This window comes from Gossypium hirsutum, unplaced genomic scaffold, assembly GCF_007990345.1.
Source record: "Gossypium hirsutum isolate 1008001.06 unplaced genomic scaffold, Gossypium_hirsutum_v2.1 scaffold_384, whole genome shotgun sequence".
NCBI lineage: Eukaryota > Viridiplantae > Streptophyta > Magnoliopsida > Malvales > Malvaceae > Gossypium > Gossypium hirsutum.
Window position 1 is genome coordinate 10,001 of NW_024402992.1, and position 16,629 is coordinate 26,629.

Genomic DNA, 16,629 nt, shown 5'->3' on the forward strand with positions numbered 1-16,629 from the left:
GTTCTATATATTTAATAGATAATAAAACTTAAATTTAGAAACAAACCCACAATCACACACCTACGAGAACAGGGAACCTATCCCACGAGACCAATACTAGACCACAAAAACACAGAGAAGTTAGGCGGAACACGATGATGAATCACAAAATCAAAAACGAACGCCGATACAAAAGCCCACTACAAAACGCCAAAATAGGCCTACTATTCTAAGTCCAATAACCCATTAATCCAAAACAAAAGCAGTACACAGAATTTAACACTGAAACGAAAGTCCCAATAACCCAGCCCAACAATATTCAGCTAAGCACAAAATATAATGTAAGAACCGTAACGCGAAACAAAAAAAAAATACAACAGAGGGAAACACAGAACTCAAAAATTAAAAAACATAAAACAAGTTTAGGTAAGTGACAAAAACCCACAAAAAATAGATGTAAAAAGGCAAAGAAGAAGGATTTATATTTATTAAAAACCAAAATCACTGACAAATAAAACCTACTGGACAAATTTAATAGACTTTTTTACATTTTCCAAAGTGAATGTTTTGCAAAGAAAACTAATAGATAATAAAATATTCAAATCATTCTTAATTATGTGACATGCATAATACAAAAAAATTTTATTAAAAAAACCTAAAAAATTTAAATTACAATAAAGTTTTTAAATTTATTTAATTTTAAAACAGTTGTTTCAAAATTAAACAGTTATGATCAAAAATATTTTACCAATCTTTTTAAAATTAAATACTATCGTAAGAAAACCGGACATAAAAACAACACAAACCCATCCCAAAAAACCCTACCCAAAATACTAAAAAATAAAAACAGAACCAAAGCTGTGGCCCGAGCAAAAGAATGGATCACAAACAAGCATGCAAAAAGAGAACACAAAGATTTAGAGACTTTCACAATTGAAGCAACTTACAGTGCATTTGCAAAAAGGGTCAGACTCCCATCACTCCTTAACCGAAAACCCTGGCAAAAGTCCACTGAAAATATTAGTAGAAAGAAGCATAGATTTGAAACTAAAAACAGAGATGAAAAGGAAAGAGACAAATACATATTCATCCCTGAAATCAATATCCGATGAATTAGGGGATTTCAAAAATCACAAATAACAGAAACGGCAAACAAAACTTGGGATTTCTCTCATGAAAAGCCTGTACCTAGTGTACCATCTTTGTGTGTATGAAGAAAGAAAGGACAAGAAATGAGGCTGGGAGAAAGAGAACAGGAGAGAAGGGAAATATTTGAAAACAAGGGAAAAACAGTAGTTGATAAAGGAGAAGGAACGTTAGAAATAAGGGAAAAACAGGAGAGAATAAAGGAATAAGGAACGTGATCCATAGTTTCAAATACTGAAAGAAATAGACTTTCTCTAAAGCTGAAAATCAAAATCTCTGACAAAAGTACACAGGAAACAAACAAAAAGAATAAACAGAACGAGATCAATAGATTTGTAACACGGAACAAAACAGTGATGTCTACGAAACAGTGATTCTCTAAAGGTGAAAACCACAAAAACCATGACAAAGACACTCTGAAAATAGAAGTAAAAAAGAAGCATATATCTGAAACTAAAACAGGAATGTAAAAAGCGACGGTAGGATTAACAATAAAATAGCCATGGACGAATGGAAAGACAGGAGACCAGAGACCGAAAGAAAACATCCATTTTTCTAAAAAGAAAGTGGAGATGAATGAGACGGAATGAGCCAATGTTTTCAAAAATTCCAATACCGTAAGCGGTTTCAACTTCTATTTATTATAGATTTTGCACCTGCAAAAGAGATAGAAAGGAATCCATGAATGTGTACTTCTTGCTGCTACAGGGCAAGAAAGATACAAATTAAAGACAGTCATTTCTGGACAGGAAGAGTACTACATATTCCAAGGACAGATCTATCTCATTCAAGGATTTACAAGCACAGACCTCAGACCGATCGTTTAAACTAATTATTGTAGAGAATTATTTAATTAAAGTCATTCATGTGTGCCTATTTCCTGATGGTTGACTAAGCAATTCGGATACTGGTTTCACAGTACTTAAAATCTAGCCAATCAGAGATTTTTCTTATGCAGGACATCAGACTAGAAAGCAGTTTTTTATACACGAGACCAGTAGGCTATGTGGACAGTCATATTAGAATGAAAGCCAGCAGAAAAAGTTTAAAGCATTATTTAAGTGAGATAAAAAGGAGAGGAAAGAAGAGACTTTACTTTGGTCAGACCAAAGACTGCAAACCTGAACCAACAACACCCCAAACCCACACAGCTAAACACAACACTCCAAACCAGAGATGAAAAAAGCAAAAAGCAAAAAGACAAATGTTGAAGCAAAGATTCATACCTGAAATCTGTCTCGGATGAAGCAGTGGATTTCAAAAACCACAAAAAACGGTGCAGGGTGTGTGCTTTTTTTTTTGGCCTTTTGTTACCCAAAGCTAAAATAATGAGAGGAAAGAAATTGAAAAGTGACAGAGAGAGAGAACCGATAAAGAAATGGGAGGAGATTTGGATTGAAGAGATATATTTGAGGATTTGTTATGAAAACAGAATAAATGAGGAAGAAAAAGAAAACAAAAGAGGGAGACCAAGAGACAGAGAGATAGAAAGAAACGGATAATAAATGTGCATAGATTGAAGAGATATTTAATAAACGGCTAATAAATCAGTTTTGGGCCATTTTAACGGTCACTTAGTATTTTATTTTGATTCCCCCTTTAAGATATTAAAAACATTTAAGTCTCCTGTTTGACTTCCGGGAAAATGCAGGATGAACAGAATTTGCCAACTCACAGGTGAATCAGGAATTATTTAAAAAGAACAAGGACTAATGTCAAGTTTGATACAAATTTCCCTCGATTTTCCTCGATCAGAAACCAAAAAGAATAAAAAGAGATGAAGAAAAAACAAGATTTTTTTAAAGAATCAAAATTTATACCTTGAAAGAAACACTAGCACTACCTTGACTCACTCATTCGGAAGAAGCTACCGCTGATTCATGAATTCAAACCTTTTCTTTTCCTTTTTCGAGAGAGAGAAAGAAGCTAATGACAATGGATCTTGATTGTAAAATAAAATATTTAGAGGGGTAGAGAAATGTAGTTCCCTTTTCATGAATGTCAAGACAATGAGAGAACAGTGCAAGATATAACAAACCTGGTTGGCGTAACTGCTACCCATGTTGCCCAAGCACGCACATAGTTTGGCTTCAAATCTAGTGCCTAAAGATCCAGACATAGACCAAAAGACTAAATTCAATAGTGCTGAAAATATGGCCACCACAGGTAAAGGGAAGTTTATCATCAAATAATTTTAAATGGACAATCTCAGTAACAGAGGCTAAACAAATCAAACTGCATATGCAAGATCTGAATGCATTAAAAAAGGCATTTTGAAAGAGATGATCAAGGGTATATGTAAATTGAGGAAGTGCATAATCAAATCATCTAAATTAACAAATAGCTTCAAAAATCAAATAACTAATTACATGGAGCTTAATAGAAGAGCTAGTCTATTTTCGAAGGTCCAACTAGGTGCAACATGTTATTTGGAGAATCTTTTTAGCAGCCTAAGGTTACAAAGATGGAGCAAGTAAATAATTCAACCCTATAAGAGAGCTCTATAACACACCAATGCATCACTTTACAATCGAAAGATAAGAAAGAAGAGAAATAGAGGAAAAGATGATGCAACCTAGGTGCAACATGTTATTTGGAGAATCTTTTTAGCAGCCTAAGGTTACAAAGATGGAGCAAGTAAATAATTCAACTCTATAAGAGAGCTCTATAACACACCAATGCATCACTTTACAATCGAAAGATAAGAAAGAAGAGAAATAGAGGAAAAGATGATGCAACCTATAAGAGTTTGACACACAGAAGATTAACATGTTGGGTTATCACATGTTTTGCATTTCTTTATGCCATCCTTTCAATTGATTAAGCACAAGCCAAGTCCTAGGCACACTTTTTTGTATAGAAGCGAGAAAGCCCCCTTGATTCAAGAAGCACAAATTTACATATTCACCTTAATTTACTCAAAAAAGTGCTTTTTTTACATCTTGCACCTCAAATGGTTCAGGTAGTTACAGCACCCTTGCCGACATTGTCAACACCTTCATAATTCATTTTTTTTATTCTGGCCTAACATGCAAAATAGTGACCAACACACCATACAAACTGATTCTTAGTAAAATCCTAGTACTCATATATTTTGAATTTCACACATTACAGGTGCTCCAACTTAGTAAAGAGAACCCCAAAATTTTAGGATAGGGAAAATAAATTTTTAATTATAAAAAAAGTAATTATGAAATTAACATATAGGATGGTATACAGATAAGACACCACCATTCAAGGGGACAGATGCTCCAACTTAGTAAAGAGAACCCCAAAATTTTAGGATAGGGAAAATAAATTTTTAATTATAAAAAAGTAATTATGAAATTAACATATCAGATGGTATACAGATAAGACACCACCATTCAAGGGGGAATCATGAAGAAGCTACCTGTTGATAAGGTATGTTGCACCAGGCTTGTTCCAAAGAGAATAATCATTAGGTTTAAGTTTCAAAGCAGTTTTGAAAGATGCAATGGCCTTATCATATTCTCCCGACAAATTATACTGAACACCAAGGACAATGTGTACATCAGCATCCTCAGGAGACATCTGACCAACTTCATTGAATAATCTAGCAACCTCTATGGCAGAAAACACTTCGATTAACACCAGAATATAACAATAACATTTCCAAAATGTAATGTTAGGGATAAGCTTCTAGTAATCTTAAGGAAATTTATATCCTGTCACCGTATGTAAAACTCTAAGTCCAAAATATAATCACTGCAGTCATGGAAACCATATGCAAAAAAGACACTCTTGTAATCACAGCATTCACAACATAAGCAAACTATCCCACAGTAACATTAGAGGAAGCAGCTTACACTCAAACCAAGATTGCAATATCAAGGCATTGTTCCAAAAGACAAAAACCAACCAAAAAAACAAAGAATTATCCCCTAGTGTACTTACATCAGCATAATACACAGAATCAGCAAGCTCCGGTGGCGCAAGAGTACCATACTTTGGGTGAGATACTTTAAAGCAATAGTCTGCTCCAATTCTGAACTTTCAAACAGTATTATTTGTTTGACACTCCAAAATTTTAATCTCATCTTGATTAAAGCAATAAGCTTTCACTAACCATTTGTATGACTCACACCAAGAGCATGAAGTACTTCCAGATTGGTAGGATCGGCTTCCTGAGCACGCATCATTGCTGCAATAGCCTGTACAGAGATATCTAATCAGTGAATTACATTTTGTCTACAAAGTCAAATATATGGACCCCAGTAAAGACCACGTAAAACTGCAGATGCATTAATCAAGAATAACAGAAGTACAAAAAGGTCTTGCATAATCCATGTAAGTCTCAAGATTATGGCAAGCAGACACATTAATCATCCAAAACAATTTGCAATAAATGTGAAACATTACACTTCATAGGCTTGATATAGACATAGTTTAAGATGGAACCTTATCCATTCAAATTATTTTAATTAAGCCAAAAAGGTTTTGACATGGTTCAAGAATAAATAGAAGCGGATGATAAGTGAAATGTAATGCACTACTAGTTCATGTGACAACAAATGATAATAGCTTAGATCCAGAACATTAGCAGCCAGGCAAAGACTGCGGCCTTAGATCTGGTACTCTGACTGAAGCCTCAGGCCACTAAGATAAACATGATATCAATCATATTGCAAACTTCAATGTTTAAACGAAAAATAGCTCCTTCTATCCCTTTTCAGTAAAAGTTTTCATATATAAGAAATGAACATTGCATGGTACACCAAAGTGGCTATATCAAACCAGCAAATGCAAACACAAAATGCAGCCGTACAAGAAAACAGATCCTTTGTGTTCAAAAGGTTTTCTTGCTTGCTAAATCAATAGGTTGTTCTCTTTCCTAAAATATGATAGTATTCACAGGGCATTAGACATGATTCAAAATTATTTAGATTCAGGTGGAATAGAAAGGTAAATTAGGTTTAATTTTTATGTTGTATTTGAGTGTTATATGTTGTTTTTGATTTTTGTTGAATGTTGATTTTGATAAAGGAATCGGTATGTTTAAGCTAGCATAAAGTTGTATAATTCGACAATCATGGATGAAAAGGAATCGGTATGTTAAGCTTGGGGAATCCGTGATGCATTGTACAATAATCGACCTTGCGAACAAACCAGATTATTAGAAAACCAAAATACAATTACTACTGCTTTGACAGTCAATATTATACGATATCAAATAAATGAAATATGGGTTTCAGGTTAAACTGGCATATAATCTTGTTTAACCCGTACATTTAACAGAATTTTAACAATTTATACAAAGGCACAATTGCTTAAACAATATGGGTATCAGGTTAAACTGGCGACTAATCCCATTCATCTCAAGTTTTAGGGCATTAAAGAATGAATTTAAGCTATGGGAGAGTGCATAAGAACACTAAAATTGAGAAGAAAAGATATTGGGATAAGAACATTACCGTGCAATACGATGAAAGGAATAGCGTGTCTATTTGGGATAAGAATCAATGTAACATAGAATATGAATAATAAAGTATTGACTATAAAAGAGACGCCATGACTGGTGAAATCTTGCAGAACCAGAATTCTTTCTTTTTCAAAGCATCCAACAAGAACAACCACACCGACATCCATAGATTTGAAAAGACGAACCGAAACAATATTTCCTAGGGCTGAAAACCCAAAATCTATGGATGAAGCAAGTGATTCCAATATCACAATAAAAAAATTAAAAATAAAAAGCAGAAACGATTGAGAAGGAAGAGATGAAAACGGATTAGAGAGGAAAATTTTGAAGAGAAAGAGATGGTAAAGAAATGGAAAGGAAGGGGATTTGAAAAGACTGATGAAAACGGGCAGAAGGAATCTTCTCCTGCCAACGGTAACTATTGCTATTTAAACACTCATTTAATAAAGTGATAATTGAGTTATTTACTTTTCAAAATTTCATTTAATACACTTTTATATTCTCAATGTCTAAATATATTTATTTTTAAGATAATACTATTTACTATATCAAATATATAAAGAATTAAAAAATATAATTAAAATCTGGTAGTTTAATGATGTTAAATGTAGTGACTAACAAAGATAAATTTAAAATTTGAGGTGGTTTTTGGGCATTTCAAACTAAGAAATGTTAAGTTTTTTATTACCTATATATTTTTAATATAACTATTTTAAACTTTTCTAGCAATTCATAAATAATTTTATTGTTAGAAAATTTAATAAAATATATATCTAAAAATATAAAGGATAATATAAATTTACTATTTATAAATTTTAAATTGAAATATATTATTTAATTGATGATTAGAGTTATCTACGTATTAAATTAGATCAGACTTCATAAATAGTCCATATATGCAAGCATAATTAAGCTCTGTAAGTCTATATTGGATCTGAAATTCTAGGTATTTCAGTTCTATTAATTTTATTTTATTTAATATACCAGGCTGTTTTACTCAAAAAAATAATGGAAGTATGGCAGCTTATTACCATGGACGAAACGAGCATATCAATGTGATTGCATTTATGAATTGGGGAAACTATAAAATATAAGTAAGGAGGAGGCAGAAAACGTAAAAATTTTTAGATAAAATGAAATAGTGACGTGTCTTCTATAACTTCTAATAACACAATATCAATAAGAAGCCCCTAAATAAAATTCACAATCCAAGGAATATAAATAATCACAGAGTAAACCTGTAACTCAAAAAGTTGTACCTTCTGAACATCGTTCATGTAATACTTCAGTGCCAACTCTAGCAAGAGCCCCACCTAATCCCTAGCTTATTCCATAAACTGATACCACCTCAAATATAAAACTCTAATGTATTTCCATTGCAAGCATCCTAAATCAATTGATTGAACACCAAAAATAATATAACAACCTTTTGGACTCATCATCTTCTTCCACAGCCTTCTAAGAGGCTTTAACATCTCACATTGATTCTAATCTTAGTTTCTTCGATATCAAAATTTACATTTCAATTTATAAATCACAATTTCTTAAAAATAAAGGTTCTTTTAAGTTCTATAAAACTAAGAATAAAATGCGAAAATTTCCTTTATAATTTTTCTAGTTCACCCTTCTAATATCCCTTTAAACAATTTAATAATCTTATAAATGTGCTAATGGATTGTAACCAATGGCCATGTCTGAAAATTGCTTATTGAAAAAGAACAAAGTTCATGCCTGATTAAGGGTGCCATGCCTTGGATGTTCCTGGATGTCGGAATACAACAAATTACTAAATTTGCAAGAAGCAAGATACAAACTCCATGCTATTGTCATTTATCCATATTAATAACATCAATTCAATTAGAAAAGCCCCAAAAAATTTGAGATTCCAAATTCAAGCTCATATAATGAATGACTGTGATAAAAGCTATTGATATAATATTTGATGTTTATACATTATTTTAGATACAAAGAAAGAAAGAAACTTGTATAGGTGCTCTCCTCTACTGATGAAAGTTGGAAAAGTGTGGGCCATTAAACCAAGTTGCCAACTTCACAAACAAGTAAAGCGTCATAGTATAGCAAGATATTGCTATCAATCTTTTTGCACTAATAAACCTCTTGGTTGATAGAAAATATTATTCATATTCATGAGCACCGATTTTCATTATTCCGTTCTGCATCATCTGCTAGATCAATCTCATCTTCATTGGGAATGTCTTCACTGTAATCATCTAATGAACCAACAAGAAAAACGATGTCACCTTAAGAAATTTAATGGATTTAGTTCGATCAACATGGACGAGGTAAAGTTATAGCATTACGTATGATATGCACAAAGCTCAAAACATTAGGCGTATCAATGTTCTACCTTGGTTGAAAGCAAATGATCAATTATCTATCCCATTAAACTATATTGGAGAGCATTAGCACCATATTAAACACGAGAAGCAAAAGGTATTCCTAGATTCATGTATACTCTAGGTTTGACTGCATCACAATGAAGATTAACTACCGTATAAAGGGACAAGGCATCAAAACTGAGTGGGACAAGGTAAATAGAAAACTCTTTACCCTTTTGAGGCAATGAAGAAGGAGTATCCCTGGAGTCCGATGCATTATCAAGAACAAAGGAAGATCTAGTAATTCCAAAAAAGATACAATCTGAGGATTACGGGGAGAACCTACAAAAGGTGAGAAAATTTTAATAATTAAAAAAGAAATCGAGCAAAAACAAATTGCAAAAGTCATGATTATTCTAGTTGCAAATCTAAATAAAAAAGAACGCATTCACTAACCAACAATTAATTGAGCTAAAAGAAGATAAAAATGAAGGATAGTGTTTCATAACCACTGTGACAGTAATATTGAGATGCCTATGGTATAAATATGCAAACATATATGGTAAGTTTCTTAAATCCAAAAGATAGAACCATTAATGGAGATACTATTAGCAGCTCAAAGAAGGAAAAGCATCAAAATATCACCATATTATTTACCAGAAAAAGTAAGAATCAAAGGGTTTGTGAGGTGGAGCTGTTTGAGAAAATTCACAAGGTTTGGCTCCTCTGTCTTCCATCCTGCTCTTAACCCATTGACAACAATCTTGCATGTCGAGCTTTGTTCTCCTACCTATTAGAACAGCAGTTGTCAGCTCACAAGTTCTTGTAGAGTAATAGTCCTTGCAAAATAGAAAATTGCACATTTTCAAATAAACATTAGTCCACCCCACCCAAGAGAGAGAGAGAGTGAGATGAGTGGCATGGTCAAAACAAAAATGTCATATATACACACACCCAATGTCTCCACATCGGAAGGTCAAAGGAAAGACAGTTCAATTTCCGTGTTATTGCCAGCCATTCTTCATCGTACTGAACCTCATAAGGTCCTAGATCAGATCAATATCAACAACCTAAAAGATCAGAGAAAGCCAGAATTCATTTATTAGCTTCCAGCAAAGACCAAAAGAAAGAACCTAAATGAAATGGTCAGAACATATGACAGATACCTGCAAGAACTTGCGCCCTGGAGGCATTTATTGAGTGCAAGAAATTTTGTCACTCGACCACCCTCTTCATGTTCAACAAGAGCGGTGAATTTGCAGTGCAAGTGAGCCGAAAACCAATACGATGGTCTGAGTTTTTTGAGCAGCTGAGCAGCAGGTTTGATTCCAAGAGTTCCTTGCTGGATCTAGGAAATATGTGTCAACCAACAAGCAACCAGGAATGGTCAACAAGAAAACTGAAGACGCTTGATATGAAGATTTTCATTCTATCACATATGTCCATTTCCACCAATTGAATATAATTACCTCACCTTTGAAATGTTTTTTTGCAGCAAACAAGTTGTTGCCAGTTCCCATAATCAGTGATGCTGAGCGGCCAATCGTGTGAAAGGAAAATATCAATCAGTTTCTCTAGGAGCATGAGCTTGTGAACATCGTACTCCCGAACATGATACACAGACCTGATAGTATTGTCATTATAAGGTGGCATTTCATGGTGTCCTGCTCAAGGAAAAGCTAATTCATTTCAGTTTCAAAGCTTCGACTCTCCACCCTAAATAAGAATCAATATAACATATCTGACACTCGCTTGCAGTAAATATACAATCACCATTAAAAGAACTCCAGAATAAACATAGAATAGACAAGAAAAGAACTTCATACCCAACCTAAACAATAATTACGCGCATTGTAAATTCCGGAAAGTCCATCGATACGGATATTGCCAAACTTCACAACCACAGCATACCCCAAGAAGTATATATTAGGTGCTGCCCATCCCCCATAATACCTAAAGTTTAGCAGAAGGTAAAATTCAAGGCCTTTTCATAAAAGAATCAGAGTCCCCGAGCTAGAACATATGAAGAAAAGGGGGTGACTTACAATTCCCATAAATAATTGGAAGCTTCATTATTTCCACCGATAAAAATCGTGGGAACTGGGGCAACCTCCTGACCCGAATAGTATTTCCAGAATGACTTCATCTCCCTATATTTTGGGGCCACATTAAGTTAATTAAGTTAATATAAAAAAATGGGTATTTGGAAAGTGACAAAATTTCGTATAAAAACAACAAATTGGAGAAAGTGAGTGTGTGAGAGAAAGAACCTGGAAATCACCATAACAAAGGAGGAGGTCAATTTTGATGTTGCGAGTGTTTTCGATGTATTTAATGGTGTCGTAGACCTTGTCGAGATCTCCATGCATGCACCCTTCCACCGCTATCTTCATCGTTTCGAATTGGACACAATACTGTGGTAGGGTTTGAGAAAAACTTAAAACCTTAGGTTTTTTTTCTTAATGACTTTATCCTCTAAAGGTGAAAACAAAAAACCATGACAAAAACACACTGAAAATAGAAGTAAAAAGAAGCATATATCTGAAACTAAAACAAGAATCAAAAGGGCGACGGCAGGATTAACAATAAAAGAGCCATGGACGGATGAAAGACAGGAGAACAGATACCGAAAGAAAATATCTGTTAAATTAAAAAAAATGGAGATGAATGAGACGAAATGAGACAATGTTTTCAAAAATTCCAATACCATAAGCGGTTTCAACTTCTATTTATTATAGATTTTGCACCTGCAAAAGAGATAGAAAGGAATCCATGAATGTATACACAGGGCAAGAAAGATACTAACTAAAAAAGTTATTTATGGACAGGAGGAGTACTACATATCCCAGGAAGCAGTTTTTTATCCACGAGACCAGTAGGCTATCCGGACTGTCACATTAGAAAGAAAGACAGGTGAAAAAGTTTAAAGCATTATCTTAAGTGAGATAAAAGGGAAAGGAAAGAAGAGACTTTACTAAAACTAGAGAATTTACAAAATGAAATGGCAAAACAAAGACAAAGTACAAGTGATGATTCATACCTGAAATCAGTCACCGATAAAGCAGAGAAATTCAAAAAATCACAAAAACCAGAAACGGCAGAGAAAACCTAGTGTAGCGTCTTTTGTGCACCCAAAACTAGAAAAAAATGAGAGGAAGAAATTCAAAACAGACAAGAGAGAGAGAGAGGGACTCGGCGAATAAATGGGGTGCTATGGATAGAAGAGATAGATTTGAGGATTCAAATTTCGAATAATGGGAAGGAAACTGACCTTTGATCGGAGGTAAGACGCCGGAAGGTGTTGATGGCGCGGCAGTGTCCGGGGTTTGCTACGAAAGGACAAGAAAGGAAGGGAAAGAGAATAAAGAAACGAAAGAGAGGATAACAGAGATCAAGAATGGAAAAACAACAGAGAATAAAAGGGAAAATAAATTTAAAGAGCTGGATGAATAGGTGAAGAAAGGGGAAGCTATGAACGGAAGAGAGAGAACATAATTTTCTAAATCCCCATGTGACAATGGTAACATTTATGGTAATTAATACCTTCTTTAAATTGCCTTTTTTTTTTTTTGAGGAATTAAAGACAAAGAAGGTAAAGAGACTTAAGGAAAAAAAAGTGGGGAATCGGGATATTCCCAGATGGGATATAGCTAGGTCGGGATATACCAATACGGGATAACAAAGAACCGGGATATCCCTAGAATGGGATATCCCTGTCCGGAATAACCATGTCAGGTTGGCCGGTCCAGACAAGAAAAAATAGCTGAACCGGCCACTAAAACCAATAAACCGGAGGCCAAAAATTGAGAACCGGAATAAGAAAAGACAGGATATCCGGGGAATAGCTTATTCCGAGTCGAAATATGACAGAGATAAAGCCGGAACAGAATAAGAAAGAAAATTAACAGCCTGTAAAGGAAAAAAGACGTTAGAAAAAAATAAGGGGAAATCGGAGAGAATAAAGGGACCAACTGAAAGACATGTATTTTTTCAATATTTCCGTAAGAGAACAAAATTTTCGAAATTAAAAACATTTAAGTCCCCTGTTTGGCTTCCGGGAAAATGCAGGATGAACAGAATTTGCCAACTCACAGGTGAATCAGGAATTATTTAAAAAGAACAAGGACTAATGTCAAGTTTGATACAAATTTCCCTCGATTTTCCTCGATCAGAGAAACCAAACAGAATAAAAAGAGATGAAGAAAAAACAAGATTTTTCTAAGAATCAAATTTATACCTTAAAAGAAAGACTAGCACTACCTCAACTCACTCATTCGGAAGAAGCTACCGCTGATTCATGAATTCAAACCTTTTCTTTTCCTTTTTCGAGAGAGAGAATGAAGCTATCTTGATTTAACAGAGAGTTTATAACATAACAATATTATAATATTTTTATTTTATTTTCATCGGTAAAATAAAATATTTAGAGGGGTAGAGTAATTGGTTTCGTAAATTTTAGGGGAGGGAACGGGCCTACTGGACGTACATAAAACTAATCAAAAGAGTAGCTAATAAAGGAGAAAGGAACGTTAGAAATAAAGGAAAAGTAGGAGAAAATATGGGAATAAGCTGGTCATTTCGCCACACGCCGAGTACAATTTCAGAATTAGTGTACTTTTCATTTTATTCAATTCAGTCCCAACCTGCTTTTTCTTGATACAAATACATATCTCGTGTCAACTTTTACAAGATGATTTGTGAGGTATGTACATGGTAAAGGGTGTGTCAAATAAGGGAGTATCCTTACCAAAAATAAATTAACCTTGGATATATAATGGGTTTCATTTTAGACCATAAAAATTTATTACTGACCAATCAAATAAGCTTTCATCTTTCCATCGAGATTAGTGTTATTTCCATTGAGACCTATATATTGAAAACAAGGTGATTTAATTCCTGATCACATACCCATAAATTTTCATTTACAAGGATTGACCATCTCAGAAATATGCAAAAGGAAATGAAGACATAAAGAAAGAAATGCAGTTCCCTTTTCATGAATGTCAAGACAATGAAGGATATACATAACAAACCATAGTTGGCTCAAATCTAGTGCCTAAAGACAGAAATAGACCAAAACTAATCATAGTGCTGAATATGGCCACCAAGCAAAGGAAGTTTATCATCAATAATTTAAATGGACATCTCAGTAACAGAGGCTACAAATTAATACTTCTTTTTAATGCACGTGAGAAGAACACAGACCCTTTTTATTTGGTGTAACAATTTATGACTTATTTATATGACTTCAAGTACAAATAAAAAAGCTTTGCTTCCAATTCAGCTTCCCTGGAATTGCCAATTTATCTGCTTAGTTACTTTTGTCCCCCAAATCAAAATGCTCCATAAAAATACTCCCTCAACAGCTTTGCCATCCGGTTCGATATCAAAGAGATAAATACAATTTATTCTAATTGTTGAAGAAAATAAAACAAAATTCATTCAACTCTACACATCATCAGTAATGGGAAGATTATTTACCACAACAGTACTTGAAAAACTCAACACCAAGGTTTCTGCAACAAAATTGAGGTCTCTAAAAACTGTGAACTTGTTCATCCTGTTGAGCCAACAGGCTTTTACAGTAAGAATAAGCTACCCTAGGAAGCCGAAAGTATCTGCAAGGATTATCAATGGATATTGATAGGCATATAACTTAAGCCCGACAAAAAACTAGAATATAAGAAAGTGAAGTTGAAATAAAACTGACACTAGCATAAGGATACTCTTTACTTTGACTCGCTCTCCAAAATGGAAAACCTAAGGCTTTGCTTGGCTGCAGAAATCTAAAAGAAAATAGCAAACAGGACCATGTTCCAACAAAGCACATCATTATTTTCATTGACACTAGTACCCTTGAATGCAAAAAGGAGTTAACCATTAAGATCAAAGGGTACCTAAAAAATGCCAGGCTACCTATTTTCCTCCACAAGAATTTCGTGCAATAAAAAAGCGATGACAACTCTTCTTACTTGCAAACCAAAGCCTGCACTTATTATACCAATTTGTCAAGCAGGAAAATATACCTTCAAAAAGTGAAAAAGCATCTTCTCAGACTAACAAAACAGAACTGTATGAATATTAGTTATGTTATTGATTAGGATGTAAGAAACTTTGATACCAGTTAGAAGGTTCAGTACTTCAGTTCTTTCGAAGTAATAATGATCACCAAAGGAATAAACAATACGCCTCTGAAGCATCCTTCGCTCCATCACTAGATTCTCATAAATCGGAGAAGCGGTCGTTTAATGGGATTCAAGCATAAGAGCCAAGAGTCTATAAAAGATACATGATAACAACAAATATATTATCATTTAGCACACATATAATTTCAAACACGAGTATTTAAGAAACATTATATAAACATAAATCAGCTGCAAGAATTTCATTCAATACAGTAAATAAAAGAACTGCATATTATATACTGACTGATGAGCTATAAGTAAACTAGGAGGTCATAACACATAAGTCATACAATGTTATCTTCTATTTGTTCGCTGTTTTATTTGTTGTTATTATTGACTACAGAGCATGAATATAATTTTCTACAACAGAAACTGAGAATAGTTATTCACCAACCCAAAAAATGAAAAAAAGAAAAAAGAATCATTTCCAGAATCACAAGCTCATAAAAGGTTAGATAACAATGACTCAAATATGGCCACCAAGGCAAAGGAAGTTTATCATCAAATAATTTAAATGGACATCTCAGTAACAGAGGCTAAACAAATTAAATACTTCTTTTTAAATGCACGGTGAGAAGAACACAGACCCTTTTTTATTTTGGTGTAACAAGTTAAATACTCTCTTTCGGATGAAGCTTGATTTATTTGATTAAAATTGACTTCATCAATGTACTCAAAATAAAAAAGCTTTGCTTCCAATTCAGCTTCCCTGGAATTGCCTATTTATCTGCTTAGTTACTTTTGTCCACCAAATCAAAATGCTCCATAAAAATACTCCCTCAACAGCTTTGCCATCCGGTTCGATATCAAAGAGATAAATACAATTTATTCTAATTGTTGAAGAAAATAAAACAAAATTCATTCAACTCTACACATCTCAGTAATGGGAAGATTATTTACCACAACAGTACCTTTGAAAAACTCAACACCAAGGTTTTCTGCAACAAAATTGAGGTCTCTAAAAACTGTGAACTTGTTCATCCTGTTGAGCCAACAGGCTTTTACAGTAAGAATAAGCTACCCTAGGGAAGCCGAAAGTATCTGCAAGGATTATCAATGGGATATTGATAGGCATATAACTTAAGCCCGACAAAAAACTAGAATATAAGAAAGTGAAGTTGAAATAAAACTGACACTAGCATAAGGATACTTCTTTACTTTTGACTCGCTCTCCCAAAATGGAAAACCTAAGGCTTTGCTTGGCTGCAGAAATCTAAAAGAAAATAGCAAACAGGACCATGTTTCCAACAAAGCACATCATTATTTTCATTTGACACTAGTATCCCTTGAATGCAAAAATGGAGTTAACCCATTAAGATCAAAGGGTACCTAAAAAATGCCAGGCTACCTATTTTTCCTCCACAAGAACTTTCGTGCAATAAAAAAAGCGATGACAACTCTTCTTACTTTGCCAAACCAAAGCCCTGCCATCTTATTATACCAAATTTGTCAAGCAGGAAAATATACCTTCAAACAAGTGAAAAAGCATCTTCTCAGACTAACAAAACAGAACTGTATGAATATTAGTTATGTTATTGAT

At 33.9% G+C, this 16,629-nt stretch overlaps 1 long non-coding RNA gene and 1 pseudogene across 1 annotated transcript in view; both read right to left on the reverse strand.

Moving 5' to 3' along the window:
- The window catches only part of LOC121226750 (uncharacterized), a 7,086-nt gene extending 119 nt beyond the window's left edge, over window positions 1–6,967 (reverse strand). The window contains exons 1-6 of the long non-coding RNA XR_005924432.1: window positions 6,558–6,967; window positions 5,213–5,297; window positions 5,041–5,131; window positions 4,517–4,709; window positions 1,742–3,228; window positions 1–976 (exon numbers count right to left, since the gene is read on the reverse strand). The exon at window positions 1–976 is cut by the window's left edge and continues 119 nt beyond it. This is a non-coding gene — a long non-coding RNA (uncharacterized lncRNA). The remainder of the gene's footprint in view (window positions 977–1,741; window positions 3,229–4,516; window positions 4,710–5,040; window positions 5,132–5,212; window positions 5,298–6,557) is intronic.
- A 1,743-nt stretch (window positions 6,968–8,710) lies between these two features.
- Window positions 8,711–11,318, reverse strand: LOC121226748 (lariat debranching enzyme-like; annotated as a pseudogene).
- Between the last annotated feature and the right edge of the window lie 5,311 nt (window positions 11,319–16,629).